The 17,978-nt window shown below is 39.4% G+C and overlaps 1 protein-coding gene across 2 annotated transcripts in view; it reads left to right on the top strand.

Moving 5' to 3' along the window:
- NFKB1 (nuclear factor kappa B subunit 1) overlaps positions 1 to 17,978 on the top strand; it is a 142,669-nt gene that overhangs the window by 52,128 nt on the left and 72,563 nt on the right. Inside the window, exon 1 of one of the 2 annotated variants that reach the window (XM_072405638.1) lies at positions 828 to 1,273. The exons of the other annotated variant lie outside the window; for it this stretch is intronic. The gene's annotated coding sequence lies outside the window, so the exon portion shown is untranslated. Of the gene's footprint in view, positions 1 to 827; positions 1,274 to 17,978 lie in introns of those variants that run through there. 2 annotated transcript variants of the gene reach the window in all.

Here is a 17,978-nt window from a genome sequence, read left to right on the forward strand (position 1 = left end):
GCTACTCACTGTACAAGCAGTGAAAGGGAAATGAAGCTTTAGACTTGCAGAACAATCATGGTGGTTTGCTGAGAACCTGTGTTGGACTGCTTTAGGACATGCTGGCAGTGTGACTGGCCTGTCAGGGCCAAAGGAGAGAGATAACACAATGGATTGGTGACTGGAATTACCCCAGAATATTTGACTGGGGAAATTAACTTTGTTGTGCAGGTTCCAGGAGACTTAGTCTTACTTTGATCCATTGGTGTTTCAGGCACTTTTCTGAGCATTATATCCAAAAACCTAGATCTAGACTGTGTGGTTACTACAAAGTTTGTTCAGGTTACCCATGGTGGGATTAAGCCATCAAACCTAGCACTTCAGGAAACCTTGAATCTCTAAAAGATAAAATGGCTCAATGAATAGTAGATGTGTTCCACTGGACAAAGGATTGATCAACCCATGAACAGTAACTGGTAAACATGTCCTGTGTGAGTGTGTGACCAGTGCATGGTCCGGGCTTTTGTACCAATGAGAGAAATTGATGAGGTCATATTGTCTGGCCAGGAAGCCTGGCACTGACCTAGAGGTTTAAAAAGATTTTTGTTTAGAAACTCTGGACTTGGCTTGAGGTTTCATAATGAAGACAGCAGTGCTATCATAAGATATTGGCATAAGGTTTAAACCAGGAGATGATGTTCTCCCTAGGGGCTTTGAGACCGTTGGGAACAACTGTGAGAGATAAACACAGGTTACTACTAAAATCTGATCCTGGAGCCAGTGTTTCTGTTACAACATCTAACTGTTAAAAGTTCCACACGATACCTCTCTTTTGACTGTTTTTCAGGTGGATTGGGTGGCTTGCAGAACCAAAGCAGGGTGAACACAAACATCATATGCTCCAACCAAGAGTGGATCTTTAAGTTCTGCTGTGTCCACTAGTTCTGCTGTGACCAGGACATGAGCAAGTATTCAGCAGTCTCCCATAACTACAATTTTAGAAGAAGACCAAAGCAGACTCAGGCAATAAATTAATTTGGCCTAGGTATAATACCAAAGAGGATCCAAAAAAAAAGGGAGCAGGCTCTGTTGAAGTGATTTCACTTTCACATTGTAAGAGGCACTTAAGAAGGCAAAAACCAAACCAAGGCCAAATCCTTACTTGGGGAGACCCCAAATAATATATTTGAGGAGATGGAGATGGAGACCCGGACGAAGATTGAAACTGTGTCTGCTACAACCAATTCCACAGAACCCTACAGTGCAGAAGCTCCCTGAGAGTAAAGATGAGCAGGTTGGTGTGAAAAATTTAAAAGACTCCCCACCACTCATCACGTTGTGTACTAGACAGATTTTTTGATACAGTCTACCGACTCCTATGTGATAGAGGGATACAGGGATATGAAGAATTTACCCAAATATTCTAGACTGTAATGCTTTGTTAATAACAGGGTAGCCCAGGAACATGGGCTGCAAATGCCCTATGAACCAGAATCTGTAAAGGATGAGACTGAGAAAAACTAAATGAAGTTGTGTGAGGAAGAAATATAGCTCATTTAGAGGTACCAAAGCCCCATCAGAACACAACTAATAATCCAGACTACAATAGCCATTACTTTAGTGGCTTCTGGACTTGGCATTATGGCCATCTCATATTAAAGTACCGAGTGATGATCGTTAGCCTGGGACGCAAGGCTAATAGAACAAGTATGTCACATTTTTGATGAAATATTTAGGCTTGCTGCCCCTGTTACCCCTGGGTGGTCAAGAGACTATTGTTTAAGTTTTCTGTGTCTATTGGCAATGTTACATGTAACTAGGTAGCCAGTACAGTATTGATCAAAGTGTATCATTGGGAAGAATGCTGTTTATTAGGACTTTAACAGACTTTTCTTTTCTAAGGAAGCAATTCATTGGAATTTACCTAGGGTGTGTGCATATTAGAAAGTAAACAGAAGGTCAGGATTGTTGGTCAATTATTATTTCCATAATTGCAACATGTCTTGTCATATACAGTAATGTTATTTTACTGTTATGTTCATGTTGTTTGAAATTGACACCCTTTCATTGCGTTCCCGTCCATTTTAAAGTGTTATATTGCTGTTCAGTCTTTTTGTTTGCATGGCATTCGGGGACAAAGCCATTTTGGGCAGGAGAGAGCGTACCACCCCTTTATTTTAATAGGGCCAGTTTTAGAATTCAGTGGTTAAGTTTGGGATTTCTAGACTGTTCTTTAACTTTGTTCTCCAGAGGAATGGTAGTTGGATGCTTGTTGCTGCATAAGGGATATGACAATCAATCACTGCTGTTATTTTTTGACTATTTTGAAATGATTAAGGTAATGCCCTGCTATCCTTAAACTCGCTTCTTTTGTGTGTTGGATTTTACAATAAAATTTCAGACAGTGCTGTAAACCTGTTTGAGTTTCTACAGTCACCCTATGGGAAGGAGCCTGGGTACAATCAGCCCCTACAGTGCTACATGAACATAAATTACGTAAAATGATGTATTTAATTAATGACTTATAGTTAACAATTAAATCAGTCATTGTGATGATGAATACTACCAGCATACCAACTTTTTATAGCTAAAGTCAAGGAAAAGCTGCTTAATTGTTAACTCCTGTACAACTACACAGTAGCCAGCTTAGCACATAATTTAGTTTGTGTTTATAGCACTTTTTTTGTATAGCAAGCATCTTGTTTCCCACAAAGCCTGCCATGCAAGATAAAGAAAGAATATAAATGTTTACGCCCATATTACTAGTAGATTATCTGCAAAATCTAGCCATATGTCACAAACATTTCAGAATGGCAATTTTCTAAAATGAAAGTATTTTTAACTCAAACTGGAATTGATGGGTTTGTTAGTGCAAACAACAAAATAATTAAATGAAACATCAACCTTCCCTAAGTAATGTTGTTAATTAAAAGGGAAAGTATTGTCTCTTTTTGTTTCTTTTTTGTAACCCATTAAAAATGTTGCAGTTATTTTTTGTTGTAATTTATAGTATATACATAATTAACATTACTAATACTACAACACCCCCCCCCCCCCTGGTATCAGGAGAAAGACCTTGCTGGGTGGGGGTGGTTTTGAGAGACCATATAGGGGAGGTGAGTGGGGGTGCATCGGCCAGAGCCGTGGACCACATCTCCTGTATGGTAGGCTCAGGGCAGTGGGTGGGTTCTCTCTCTGAGCAGAGAGTGGGCGGGTATCATGATGTCACTCTAAGAGAGACACATAGGCTGGGGTGTAGTGGGATGGGCACATTTACATACCAATGATGCGCATGCCCGCTCGCCATAGATAATACCTTGCCCCCTCTTCTTTTTTTACGACTACACCCATGGATATCCCCTGTCCCTTTCTGCAATAGTGACCTGTCCGATTGTAGATTCTTATCATCTATTTCCGATTCCATACTGCTTCTGGCTTCTGTACTTCTTCTGACATTTGTAAGGCTACATTGTGTTTTATACAAATTCTGGTATTCTATTTTTATTTTTCTATCTATTAGTTATACCTTTCTCCCACCCTTCTGCATGACTGTGGCAAGCCATAGCAGTGCAGATGTGCCCTACAAACTTGCCCTTCCCCTTTATTCCAATCTCCCACCCCCTTAAATACCCCCACATCCTAATCCCCCCACCAATGAATTACCACTCCAAGAATTGCATAAATGGCCCGTAGGACTTTTATTAACAGAATTATAACCAAAATTAACCTTATATAAAAAAAAATAGAAATAACAATATAAACAATAAAACAGTATAAATAAACGCATACATAGAATAACCAATATAACCTAATAACACCTTAATTAAAGAATAGGTACCAGATAAACAATAACACATCCTAACCATATTGCCTTCCCAACTTTCTTACTGGTTGCAGGTCCTCGAAGGCCACCACTTTACACCTTTTTGGGGTCTGCACCTTACGGACAGTTGCTGCCAGCCGCCCATACTCCCAGCTCGGGAACGAATTTATCCTTTTCTTGTGCAGACCCTCCCCACAACACTTTACCAGACTATTAACCCAAACCAGGGATTCTATACCAAAGATGGAACCCTAACCAAAATATTGCCACCAGCGCACTCCCCCCGAGGACCTCAACCGCCCGTCCTACTAGCCAAACCATCAATCAAAAACCCAAACTGCCAACCACATAAGCCCTAAAAGGGGAGGGGGGGTGGGAAAGCTTTTCCTGAATGCTGTCTCACTCTGAAAGGGGGGGTCCCTCCTCCTGTCCATTTTAACTACTCTTGTCCCTCCTTAAACCTCCTCCCCCTCCTTCCCCCTTCCCTTTCCTCTCGCTCACTCTCGTCCAAAACTTTTAACCCTATGCTATCTGCCCCCTGACTGCCCAGTCATGATGGCCTTCCCATATGCTCCTTCCTTGCTCATTACAGGCCTCACTTGATAGGGTTTGATTGCCATAGATGTTTATTAAAAAACAACAAATTATATGTGTATAGAAAGAGTTGTGTGGGAGGATGCTGCAGGAGATTTGGGAAAGCTATGGGTGCCTTGCAAGAAGTAGCAGGCGTTTTACTTTAGGCTGGGTCTACACAGACTGTTTCCCCAGCTTAAACCTGAGTCTTTTAAAAGCCCATGTTTAAAAATTCAGGCCTCTTGGCCCTCATAAGCTGGGCTAAGAAGCCCTAAAAATTCCCTCTCCCTAGCTGCGTCCTAGCCCCCTCTAGCATTACTACATTTTATTAACCCTTAACACTCCTGGGTTATGCCTCACACCCTGTCATGTAGGCCCTGTGCCTAATTTTATATGGCCACAGGCCCCTTTCTATGATAAAAATATACAGGGTGAAAGAAAGAGGGTGCCATAGTCCAGTTTATGTGAACCAAAGTTAGGCTTAGTCTATGTGTACTAATTCCCCAGGGTTTAACCTGAGGCTTTAAAAACCCATTTTGTCAGCAGGAAGTTTGCGGACTGGGAATTTGCGTGCGGGATCCCGGGACCTGAAGTGACGCCAGTGAAAGACCTGAGACTTCCGGGAAATCCCTGTGACGCAGCCAGTCCCCAGTACTCAGAGCTCAGGGAGTTCTCCTATTATGCTGAATTGGGCACCAGAAGCAGTGTAAGGCCCAAGGAACCAGCTGACAAGCCCCAGAAGATTGGAGCTGTCAGGTAAGTGCTTGGGGGTCTGGGGGGGAGGTGTGGTGTATGAGGATCATGTGAGGGGGCGAATAGGGGCTTGAAATTAAAAAGGGGGGTTTGTTTGGTGTCTGGCAGGGCAGTCTGGTGGGAGGGGGAGTTTGGAAATGGGGAGGTGGGGAGTGCAGCGGGGCTTTTAAGGGCTTCCAAAAGGAGGAAAAAAAAAATAGGGGGGAAAGCGCGGGGGAGGGAGGGGTTCAGGGACATGCAATCAAGTAGATCAAGGGCGTATGCTGCAAGTAGACCTGGAGGGGCGTGTGTGGGGACATTTTGATCTAATATATTTGGAGCTTTTTATTTTGGTAGGAGTTCAGGGACAGCATTGTTGGGGGGGGGGAGCAGCAGTCCGCAGGTGGGTAGTTAGCTGACTGTGTGAAGGATAGAGGTTGTTAACTTGGAGAAGGGTTTAGGTTCAGGTTGGAGGGCTTGGGTGCGGTGGGGCACACTGTAGTTTTGCAAGTAAGGGGGTGGTGAAGGAGGTGAAGCAGGTGAAAAGGGGAATGGCGCTGGGAAGGCAAATTGGGGATAGAGGGACTTTAGGTCAAGATGAGGCCTTGGTGTCAGTACTGGGGGTTGATATGCTTTATCTCTCCAGTGGGATGGTATTTGCTATTACTCCCTGGTGTCAGTACAGTGGGATGGTATTTGCTAATACTGCCTGGTGTCAGTGCTGTGGGATGGTATATGCTATTACTCCCTGATGTCAGTACTGTGGGATGCTACACACTATTTTTCCCAGGTGTCAGTACTGTGGGATGGTATACATTATTTCTCCCAGGTGTCAGTACAGTGGGATGGTATACTCTTGCTCTCTGGTGTCAGTGCTGTGGGATGGTATACTCTATTTCTCTCAGGTTTCAGTACAGTGGGACGGTATACTCCATTACTCCCTTGTGTCAGTGCGGTGGGATGGTATAAACTATTTCTCTCCGGTGTCGGTATGGCAGGATGGTATATTCTATTACTCCCTAGTGTCAGTACTGTGGGATAGTATACTCTATTACTCTTTGGGGTTTGGTTTTGTGTACGGGTATGCTCTGGTATTCCCTTGTGTCGATACAGTGGGATGGTGTAGTCTGTTCTTCCCTATTGGCAGTGGTGTTAGATGGTATGTTCTATTACTTTCTGGTGTCAGTGGTGTTGAAAGGTATACTCTTTTACTTCCTGGTGTCAGTACTGTGGGTTGGCTGATGCGGGTCCTCCCTAACATAAGGGATTGGATGGTATTCTATATTACTGGATGGTGTCTGTACAGGGGGCGGGTGGTATGGTTTATTTCTCCTGGTTACCCTATAGTGGGAGGGTATGCTCTATTATTCCCTGGTTTGGCCAGGACATCCAGCTGGTATGTCTATTTGTGTTGAGATACTGGTAACATAAAGTCTTCATTTTGCTTGAAAGGGGGGGTGTGCTGTGGCAGGTGTATTTTGGGGTGTGTTGTGAGTGGGGTGAAGTTCTGGGACAGGTTCCAGTTGGTAGGCCTGTTTGGTTGTTGTTCATGGGTTGTTGCGTTAGGTGGCAGGTGATTCTGTAGTAGATGGGGTACAGGGAGTCAGTTGGCAGGGACAGCTGGTGGTTTACCATGCTTGGGTTGCAAGGTTGGACTTGGAGGGAATGATTTTGTACAAATTTCAAGTTGGGGCATTTAGCTGAGGTTGGTTCGGTTTGCATCAGGTTGGGAGTTTTATTGTGTTGGGCACTATTGTGTTGGGTGTGACAAGAGGCGGATGGCTGTCCGATAGACAGAGTGCTCGCCTGGAGTGGAGGTGGCAGTATATTGGATCAAAGTACCTGGATTACGGTGGAGTGAAATGGAGTCAGAGCCCCGCACATTTGGGGCGTGAGTGGTCTTTGGCATGGTAAGTTCCATGCCGGGGGGTAGTTTTGAGGTGTCGGCTGAGGGTGCTTGGGCGTGTTGCGGTCTGGTTGTATATGGTGGCCAGGACCAGCATAGTTCAACACTGCCCAGAGTGAGGTGAATAAGGAGTTGGCCATTTCGGTGGCCAGGAATCGTAGTGCTACATTATACGTTGGCAAGTTTGTGGCAGGTGCCCCTCAGCATGAAAGGGCTCCATGTCAGGGTGGGCTTTGAATTGGGTAATGTTGCAAATGGGACATAATTCGTGCTGTTAAGCTGGTTTGGAGGTGGCGGCTGGAATTACATGGTGTTGCCGTCTGGTCAGTTACAGTGGCCAGAACCAATTTTGGACAGGCGCCTGCTTAATGGAACAGTTCGAAGTATAGTGAATACGGCGGTGGGTTATTTCTTTGGCCAGGAATGGAGGAAGACTAACTGGCAAGCTGGAATTCAACAAGCTCACCGAGTGTGGAGGTAGCGCTGTGGTGGCGGTTGGGGTCTTGGAAGGCAAGCATCCAGTGCATTGGAAAAGCGGTGGATTTTGGCAGGGGAGGGGGATCCTCTTTGATGGGGTCTACCCCTTTAGGGTGGACGGATGATTATGGCTCCTGAGACAGTGCTGGGCGGCTAGGGGCCAAGGTGGAGATGTTGGAAGAGTTAAATTCCTGTTGGGTGCGAATTTTGCCTTCTGAGACCTGCAGCCTATTTGTTTGGGAGTATAACCGGGAGTTTGGAGTTTGATAACATTATGGATATTGTTGTTATGGTAATGTATTATTAAAAGGTGGGAATTAGGTCAGTTAATTAGGTTATAATCAATTTAATATGTTGGCGTTATATAATCCTGGTTTAGTAATAATTATATTAATAATAATGGAGTGTTATGATATGTTAATGTATGCTTGCATATCAAAACTTTAAAATGTATTTATTTATTTGTCATTTATTTATTATTGGATATTGTTTGTTTATTACTTTAATGGTTAATTTATTTAATGGTGGTTAAAAAAACAGCTGCTTGCCAGCCAATCTAAATCCAAGATTGGTGTTTGGGTATTTATTGGTGGGGGAGTGGTTGGTAAGCAGGTGGGGGGTCTGGGGGAGGCGGAGGTTCTGATGGTGGTGGGGAAGGATGGGCTGGAAGGTCCGAGCTAGCCTGGTCATGTATGCTGCATATAAAATAATAATAAAAAGTAATGTAGCATATTATACAATGCTGTACAATAAATAGGGGCTGCAGATGGCAAGCCTGTATATAGAACAATGAACCTATACATGTTTAAAAAATAAACTTTGCTGTTCTCAACAATATGCACAGCACAGCTGCAGTTATCGATATGTTCAGTATTATATATTAAACACCGGATACATACATGATCAAATGGAATTTTTTACATTAGTTTCTTTTTTTTAACTACACCTGTTTTAATGTTATTCTATTAGCAAAAACTACACAAAGGGACTAAAACAGTTATCAGCCAAGACTTCAGAAGTCCGCCAAAATAGAAAAAGGTGATTGTTTACCTATGGCAGTATACCATTCCTTTAGCTGTACATTAAAAACTAATATATAAATCAAAGACATCTTTATGGGTGACCTACTAAACCAGTTTATAACTTCACAGTGTAGGTCTAAACATTAAAGATATGTATGTGTCTCACCAGTAGATGGCGCCAACATCATACTGGAGAATATGTTAATATAAGCAGCACAGGTGTACAGAAAAGCTGTGTATATTTATTCATTCATTTATTTATTCACAAATGAGAAATCATGATACTAAGACAAAGAAAACGTTTGTTGCCCCACTTCAATTCACTATTGATAAATGTATAGTTGTGTTTCTTCCTTAACCACAGTTACCCACCAATGTTAAATGATTGTCAATTTAGCGTAAAAAATGGAAAACAATTGTGTGTCCTTACCATGAACACATGGCATCCTCTTTAACAGTGTTTCTAAGATCCCATAGAACCTATGGGGCTCCACCAGAGATTGCTAAAGGTATCTTTAGCAATGAGCAATCTGTCCCTCTCTCCTCAGTTTAATAGAAACAAATGATCTTTTGGCTATCTGAAAGGGAGACATTGTTCCTACTGGCCACAAGTGTAAGGCCAATTGTATTGACCACCACACAAATGTAGTATAAGGTGCAGACATACTAATTGTAGCAATAATATCTAGAGGATTTCCCATGTTAAAAAAGGTCAAGAGAGGCTGCTCTACAGATTCCTCCCATCCAACTGCTGCTTTCCTACGGCATGTTTACACTAGCAGTTTTTGCAAGTGGTTTTAAGTGGGGTTTAGTGGTTAAAACCACTTACAATAAATGGTTAACTTTGAAACAAATTGTTGATGCTGTCAGTGCTGTTGCATTTTCTTTTCAAATGCTACATACAGCAAAACGCACACAGCTAGGCTTTGCAGCCACTTGCTAACACACACACAGGCATTTGCAAATGCCTCATTAATGCCTAGTGGTTACCGCATGTTATCACTATCAGGCACCAAGTGCTTGCCAGTAACTTCCCAGAAGTGGCAAAATTACCACCAGGCTGAGCTTGCCCTAAAAAAAAGTTGGCAGTAAGGGTTTTTTGGTTAGTTCTTGTTATTAGGTATTTATATACCACTAATATCTTACCCAGCTCTGTACAGAGTATATTGACCAATTCATGTAACACACATGTTAATGAAACAGCATTTATAACAAAGTTCTAAGTGTTTAATCATCTGAACTACACCATAAGTATATGGCTAATGTAAAGGCTTATTCACACTGGCACTGTGTTGCTGCTTGAACAAAATTCCACCCACATTGTGGATAAAGAAACAAATGCTGCATGCCACATTTTGAATGGCTCAGTTCCGTTCTTGGCATCCAGTTTATGGGGGTGCTTACTTGGCTCTGGAAATGTGTACCAAGTGTTCTCTTTTAATAATACAAACATTATGGCTTACGTACCCAAACTGTTTCTAACTACAACTTTCTCTGGTTTGGTTTTGGAATGGTAATTTATGTAAACATTTATGAAACATATAATAAAAGGTATTTATGTAATGGTATACTTTACATACTCTAGCAACCATTTCCCAATAAAGAACTTGCAACTAAATAACTAAACTATAACTGCAACTAAACACTATAGACACATACACCAGGACTGTCTCATGGACCAAGTCTCATATTGTATTACAAACTAGTTCTTAAAGTGTACCTGGACTTGGGATGACCTTTTTAAATAGTAGGTAAGTGTATCCTCTCTTCTGTAGTAGCAGTATATATCTACCTAATCTTATTCTCTCAGTAGTCATATATGTTATATTAGATTAATTTTAGTGTCTCAATTCACTCACAGACAGTACCTGCACCCTTTATTCAGTGCAATTACTGTATTTAGCCTGTAGATCACTACTTTCAGAGCATAAACTGCCTACAGGAGCTGTCAGAGTTTATAAAAATTAATCAATTTTTTCCTTTCTTTACCTTCTATAAATACTTTGCAAATATTCATAATTGTGTAATTTGTGTTCTGCCGTTGTATGTGAGTTTGGGAGCTTGGTCCCAGTAAACAACTATCGATATCTATGACTCATATGCTATTCAAGAATAAACTAACTAAAGTAAGCTATTATATGTACACAGTGGGCTTTGCTATGTTCCTGTTCACTGAAGACCACTATCCAATCAAACCGCTCATCTGTCGTTTACATCGAAAAGCTAAGCCTTTTATCAGTGTAAAAAGAGGCAAACATTTTCTTTAGCTAATGGTCTTCAGGAGGCTGGACTGCCCTGATAAAGTTAGCTAATGAGAATGCTTACCAATGTATGAGAGGTCTTAATGGGGTACCCAACAGCAGGCTCGGGTCTACACAATGGAAGATAAATTAATGTTATATATAAAATATGTTAAATTCCAATATAATAATATATGGAAAGTTCTGTTGAAATGAATGGTCTGGCATTAAGAAAGGAGCAATAGAATTGGAAATAAGATTTGCATACAGCTTAGTGTATTCAGCCTACTGTACAATATCTAGCGATCATGTTTTTCTGTCTAAAGAAAAGCTGTTTTACCACAGCAAAGCACATTCTGCATTTATTGAACAAGCACTCATTTTATTGTCATTGTTATTTCTTCTTTATATAAAGGCCCTCAGTGGGTGTAAAAGATCAGAAAGTAGGATGATAACATCATCTTTCTATGGTATCCTAACAGCGCAGGCCACTGTAGGTGTGATGGTACACTTCTATGAACCATTGGTATTTTGTGTAACGGTAGTAACCCTAAAGTTATCACACAGAACTTCTTAATATAAACATGTTTCCGGTCCTAAACTGCTAATAGTTATTCATAAGTACATCTCTAGCATCCAATTAAGACTATAATACCATTGATCAGATTTGACATTTGCTGCACACTCATATACCTAGAAACCTAAATGATAGGTGTTGGTGAGTAATCTCTGAAGGCTCACCACAATGCATCCTGTTTTCATGTGTAACCTCTTTCAAACAAAGGAAAAACTCCTAGCTTGTATGAAAGTATGTGTCTGCATGACTGTGGGCATGATAATTAAACCCTAACAAGACTTCTTACTTCTGTAAATCACTATAAATATGTGATTTATTTATTGTTAGATTTGGTTATTTTTGATGTTTCAAATATTTCTATATTCCACTTCACAATTCTGAATTCAGAGAAGGGGCTGACTAAAGATGATTTAGGAGATACCCTAACAATAGCAAATAAATAATATATATGTATAAAATGTACCACATACCAAAAATTAGTATATGAACGGACCCATAGTATTGAAAACTGGGACTTTTTAGGTACATGTACAATGTACAAAATCAAAAGTTTAAATATATAGACACATTTCACAGTGACCTTATTCTTCATTTAAATGCAAGGAAGTGGCAATTTCATATATCATTATCAGGCAACAGAAAGGAGGGATGTAAATTATGTACATAATACACTAGTGCAATATCCTATAATAAAAATAAGTAAACAATATCTGTAAAGGAAATTCAAATAAGCCCCAAGAGGCAAGGTTAGGTTAAAAATAATACCACATTGAACAGGCAAAAATAAAAAAACAAAACGTTAAACAATTAAATTGTATCTCTAGGCATTTTTTAACTTATGATATAGTGAGGAAGGTATAGACCCAGGAGATATAGTTTTTTTTTTTTATATTGGGCCTACTGTTAATCAAGATCCACTAATATGTAGATACTTGCTCTGTCTTACCATGGTTTGCACCAGTATGATGAAATTTCTATGGTTTTATGGTACCTACCAGTGGTGTAGTGGGGCACGCACACATGGGCACGCCGTGCCCTCACTTTTTTTGAGAACCCCTTATAGGCTATCCCTGCACGCCTGCCATAGATAGCCTTCACCATTACTGTGCCTTCTCTTCTTTTTTTACAACTACACCCCTTGTAACCTTATCATCACAAATCTAGTTATGCTTTCTCTTGGTCCCATAGAAATCAAGGTTTTCATATACTTTACTGATGATGACCAACAAGCCTCAAACTGCTATTGCAGTTTAGAATAAATGGCTCTATCAGGCTTTATATATGCTATAAATGAATAATCTGCCTGGAATACTGTGTTGTTTGGTTTTGGCTACTGTGAATTATATAGATACCTACTAATTTCAGAAGACTACTAAAACAAACAGTTATACCCAGTTACAATGTGTATCTTTGACAGAATACAGAAGTAAACTTTTTCCACTGTTTTTGAAAGACTGTAAAAGACTATACTGTTCACCATTTGCATTTGTTATCATTTACAAGTTTTTACCATTCTTTGATAAATCTGCATTTTACATCTTTGGCAATGTATATATCACATTATATGAAGAGTAACCAAGTATGAAGTCTCAAACAATTCATACTTTTGAATTAGTTGCACATATCTATTACCCTGTAATTGTGTTGCCCCACAAATTATGTATATTTGAAGCTAGGTGTGACTTTCATAACACACAATCATTATCTGGGAAATAAAAACTGACTAGTTCCTTTCATAGCTATTTTTTTTCCTGGGTTGTGAAGGTCATTTTTAAGTTTCACTTGTATGTATTTTGTTCTTTTTTAGGAAGTAGAAAGAAAAAAGTTGCATGGGTGTGAAACAGCTCCCTTCTCTTGATGTTCCATGACAGGCTGGGACATGTTTCTAATGCTTTGCCATCACAAGCTTTATAACAATCCAAAGAATACAAATGTTTTATTACTAAGATTAGGGAGGAACGATGAATGACCTAATCCAAGTATTTAAATTTAAATAAATATAAATATATATATATATATATATATATATTTATATATCATTTTTTTTAAGCAACACAGATAACAACCTAGTCCCATATAAAAAACTTGCTGGTAATTGGTTTTAATGCATGTGGGAGGAATAAATAAGAAATTGGCTCTGGTGTGATTTCAGCATGTCAGGTATAAAAATGACTGAGCCAGGGAAAAAGAATTACCTGCCCACAAACACAAAAGGCTCTTCCTCAAGCACCTCAAAGTATTTGTCAATCACAATCATGAATCGACATTTAAGTGTATCTGTGCCCACATTATGGATGCTAAAGAATTTACATATTCTTAATAAACAGTAGAAAAGCTTTAAAGTGGAGTATTTTTTGTATTTCTAACAGATTATAAATGCCTGCTGGTTGTCTACATTAGGAGACTGGCAAACTCTAATTAAATAAAACCCAATATTTTAGTACCTTTGTTTATTTCTAATTTATACCTATAGGTACATGAATCCCCCATTCTTGGTTTCAAAATCATGTACGGATTGTGCAAAATATGTATATGTGTATTTGTGCATAGGATGGGCAGAGGTTCACTTTAAAGTGTAGGTCCAGCCAAGACATTCTTTCTATTTTTGAATTCTGCATAGAGTGGTAAATCCTTGCCAGGTTTTTACTGCTATCCGGGGGCTCGATTGGAGTTTGTTTCTCTCACTTTTATAGTGACAATGGTTTAGCCAAACAGGAGGTAAGGCAAACTCTTCAACAGGGACACAAAAAGCAAAGCAAAAAAAATGACAATTCTAGCTATCTCTTACTTAACAACATAAAGTTCTGTGTTGCTTTTGGGGGCTTTTTGAACGTTCACAAACCCTTAAAGCAAAATCCAGTTCCTTGTTACTGAGAATACACATTGCTCACTGTGGCTAGCCTTGGAAATAGTGTGGAAAGTAGCAGATAGTGTGTAGTAGTAGGTTTAAAGTTGTTTCTTATTTTTTACTTTGTTTATAAAACAGGGAATCTGACATTCACTGAAAAATTCAATGTGGGAATCTATTACTGCCATTTACTTCAATTACATAGACCTGGAATATTCCCAAAAGGGAATGTCAGATTCCCTGTTTTATAAATTGAGCCCTATTATCAAATTTAACGTCTAATCTATTATAACATCTAGTGGTGTATAGCTGCTTTAGAGACACAAGGCTGCAAACATTGAATACTTTGGGATTATGAAAGGTGATGTAAGTACAGTTTTCTGCACATGTATAGTGTACATGTATTTGTACAGTGCTCTTGTACATTTGACATGTAGATGTGCCTTGCCTAAAGTACATTATATTCAGAATTTAGGTGCAATATGCTGGTTTTATTGAATTGGAAACTGTAAAAACAGTGCTCATTACTTGAAACACCTGACACCTGAGGGGTTTCTAAATACTTTGGCCTATATATGTAAATGTGATTGGTCAGTTGTCCACAAACCTTTGCACATATAGCGTATTGTATATATTGCATGTAGAAAAATTCATCTTTTTGGCAGACACACATTTGCAAAAATGCAGCAAAACTACTCCGAGCATGATCTTGCAACAACTTACTGAATGATGAGTCATGGTTATGAACTGTGAACTATTCACTATAAAGGTACAGACCCTATTATGAGTTGAGTTTTCTGTCAACAGTGCACATGTTCATGAACCTTTGCCATTAGCTAGGATTCTTTCATTTCCATTAATTACTTTACCTTGGGCCATTTTAGAACACAATTTTAGCTGACTAATATTTGCTATTCTGTTAATGTACAATGCCGTTATTCAGCTAACCTTTTTTTTACCTTATGCTTCATGTTGATTCTTGTTATTTTATCAACAAAAGAATAACTACCACCCAGGCACAACCCACAGGTCTGCATAAACCACAGTGGATCACATAGTATTGGATTGTTATGCTCACTTGATGAGCTAATAGTTAAAAAGAACACATTACAAGCCCACTGCCTCTATTTATGATGTATAACGTATGCTTCCTGTTGTCTATCAGCTGTCATATCCATAAGTCCTTTGCAAGCTGTATCATGAGTGTCTGTCCCAAGCACTTCTTCAGCAGAGGTGGCAGGCTTTGGTATGAAGGCACTTCTTAAACCCAACTGTGTGGGAAGATAAATATGAATAGCACCAGACAAATTCTTTAATTATGAATATGCATATCCAAGTCACTCCTACATGCTGAAGCAAATGATGAAGCTGCATTTTTCCTAAATATTTCACATTGTAAATTACTAAAACTTAAACGCTCTATGAAAGACATTTTGCATAAAATAATACATAGAGACATAGGTATAGTTTATACACAATTAACAAAGCCTCAACTTTCTCTCATTTAGGGGGTTTATCTTTCTTTTGGAGCCAGATCCCTCAAGTCCTTGTCTGTCCTTAGTTGGCCCTCATTTTGGTGCATGGCAGTCATATAATTGTTGTCTAAAATTCTTAGTGCTTTCTCATATTAGAAAGTTAGGAGCTTTGAAAGTTAACACTTCTAGATGTTTACTATATGATAACAAATCTTCACTTTTTAAAGTCTGGTCCAGTTTGAAATATCACATGCCCTTTCTGAAACAGATCACTGAACCACATTGAACCACAATTAACCACATTCTTTATGTTCATATGAATATGTTGTTTAAGGTTCTTGTTTATCTAGAACATTGTATATCTAGTAGTAGTCATTCACATTCAACTGGACATGTTTTTGTAATGTTGAAGGTGTTTCACAGCTCTCCACGTTCACCAGTTCTACCTGTGTAGGAAATACCCCAGCATTTATATCCACACAGCAATCCAATCACTTTGGAGTGTGACACATGCAAAGAAACCCAATGCCCATACACAAAAAAAGTGAAAATGAAACTACACTAGGGAACAATTTTGAACAAATTTTTTGTTGACTTTGAATTTTTAAACTTATTTACACCAAAAAAGGTATGCTAATTCTGAAAGTGCAGTTAGTTTTCTTCTATGACGTCAGTTGTTTTTCTCTACCGCTTATATTAATGTGATTACTGTAGCGTGGATTTGTATAGTGTGGATTTGTATAGGCTATTAATTTACACACAAGACAGTGTGGTCAGAGGTTGTGCGCTGCTCTACATAGTGAATAATCAAAATTTATTTTTCTATTTACACACGTATTTCCTTTCTTTCAGATCATGTCTGGCTATGCTGTTTCTCGTTGTAAGTGCCTAAACAACCCTGATTCATTTTGTAATATCTGTGGTAGTTTCACCATTCCCAGTCAAAGGGCGAACATCAGCACATTTGTAGAGCAAGCCTATTTGGCATATTTCAAAGTTAAACTTGGTGGTCAATAAGGTGTGCAAACATTATGTCAAGGGTTTATGAATGTGGACAGGGAACACGTGATAAGATGCCATTTGGTATACATATGGTTTGGCGAGAGCCAGGAGATCATTTCAGTGACTGTTACTTTTGTATAGTGAAAACTTCAGAATGTAACAAGAAGAATAAATATAACATGGAGTATTTTAGCCTAACATCGGCTATACGTCCAGTGGCTCATTCAGATGAAATGTCAGTGCGGTTTTCGTTACACTACCCTCCCTTGAAGAACATGATTATGGTGATGAACTAGGTGACAACAATGATGAAGAGTTTGAAATTGAAGAGGATTAAGTGAGTTGGGTAATTTGGCACGTAATTTGGGACTATCAAAGAAGGCTTCAGAACTCCTAGCATCAAGACTGCGTGAGAAAAACTTACTTGATAAGGAAACAAAGGTATGATACTTTCGAACCAGAGAAATTCTATTTCTGCAGTACTTTAGAACTGATGGTGGCTTTGTGTATTGCCATAACATACCTGGTTTAATGGAGGAATTGGGAATTCCAATCTTTAACTCAACTGAATGGCCACTATTCATTGATAGCTCAAAGCGGAGCTTAAAGTGTGTCCTCCTTCACAATAGCAATATATTTGGGTCAGTCCCAATTGGTTAATCAGTTTCTCTTTGTGAAGAATATGCAGACATAAAGAGAGTCATTGAGTTGTTGTAATATCACCAACACAATTGACCTTAGAATGGTATGCTTCCTTCTTGGTCAGCAACGCGGATACACCAAGTAGACCTGTTATCTGTGCATGTGGGAAAGCAGAGCTCGCAAGAGGCATTGGGTGGAAAGGAAATTACCTCCAAGATCTGCCCTAAAACCAGGTGATCCAAACATTCAACATAAGCCACTTGTTGAAAGAAAGAATAATAAAGTCCCACCAAGTGCCACCTGAAGGAGACAGTTTCAAGTACCTCATTTTGGCATTTCCTAGCCTATTATTTGAAAAAATAAAGGCCGGTGTGTTTGATTTTCCACAGGTTCGGCAGCTCATCAAAGGAAAATGTCAGAAGTCGAAAAGAATGCTTGGTTATCATTCAAAGCCATTATCAAGGACTTTCTTGGAAACACACGAGCACAATTCCACCAAGATTTGAAGGTCATGGAAGGACAGTATCAGGGTAGATGGGATGTACAGATGATGGCTGACTATTGTTGGAGCATTCGGGGGGATTGTCCTAACACTGAACTTTCCAGGAAAAGCTAAAAGCGTACATTTTTACCTTACCCGCTTACCCGATTCATTTTCAAATGTTTTACTGTAAAAAAAATG

This window comes from Pyxicephalus adspersus, chromosome 3 (assembly GCF_032062135.1).
Source record: "Pyxicephalus adspersus chromosome 3, UCB_Pads_2.0, whole genome shotgun sequence".
Lineage (NCBI taxonomy): Eukaryota > Metazoa > Chordata > Amphibia > Anura > Pyxicephalidae > Pyxicephalus > Pyxicephalus adspersus.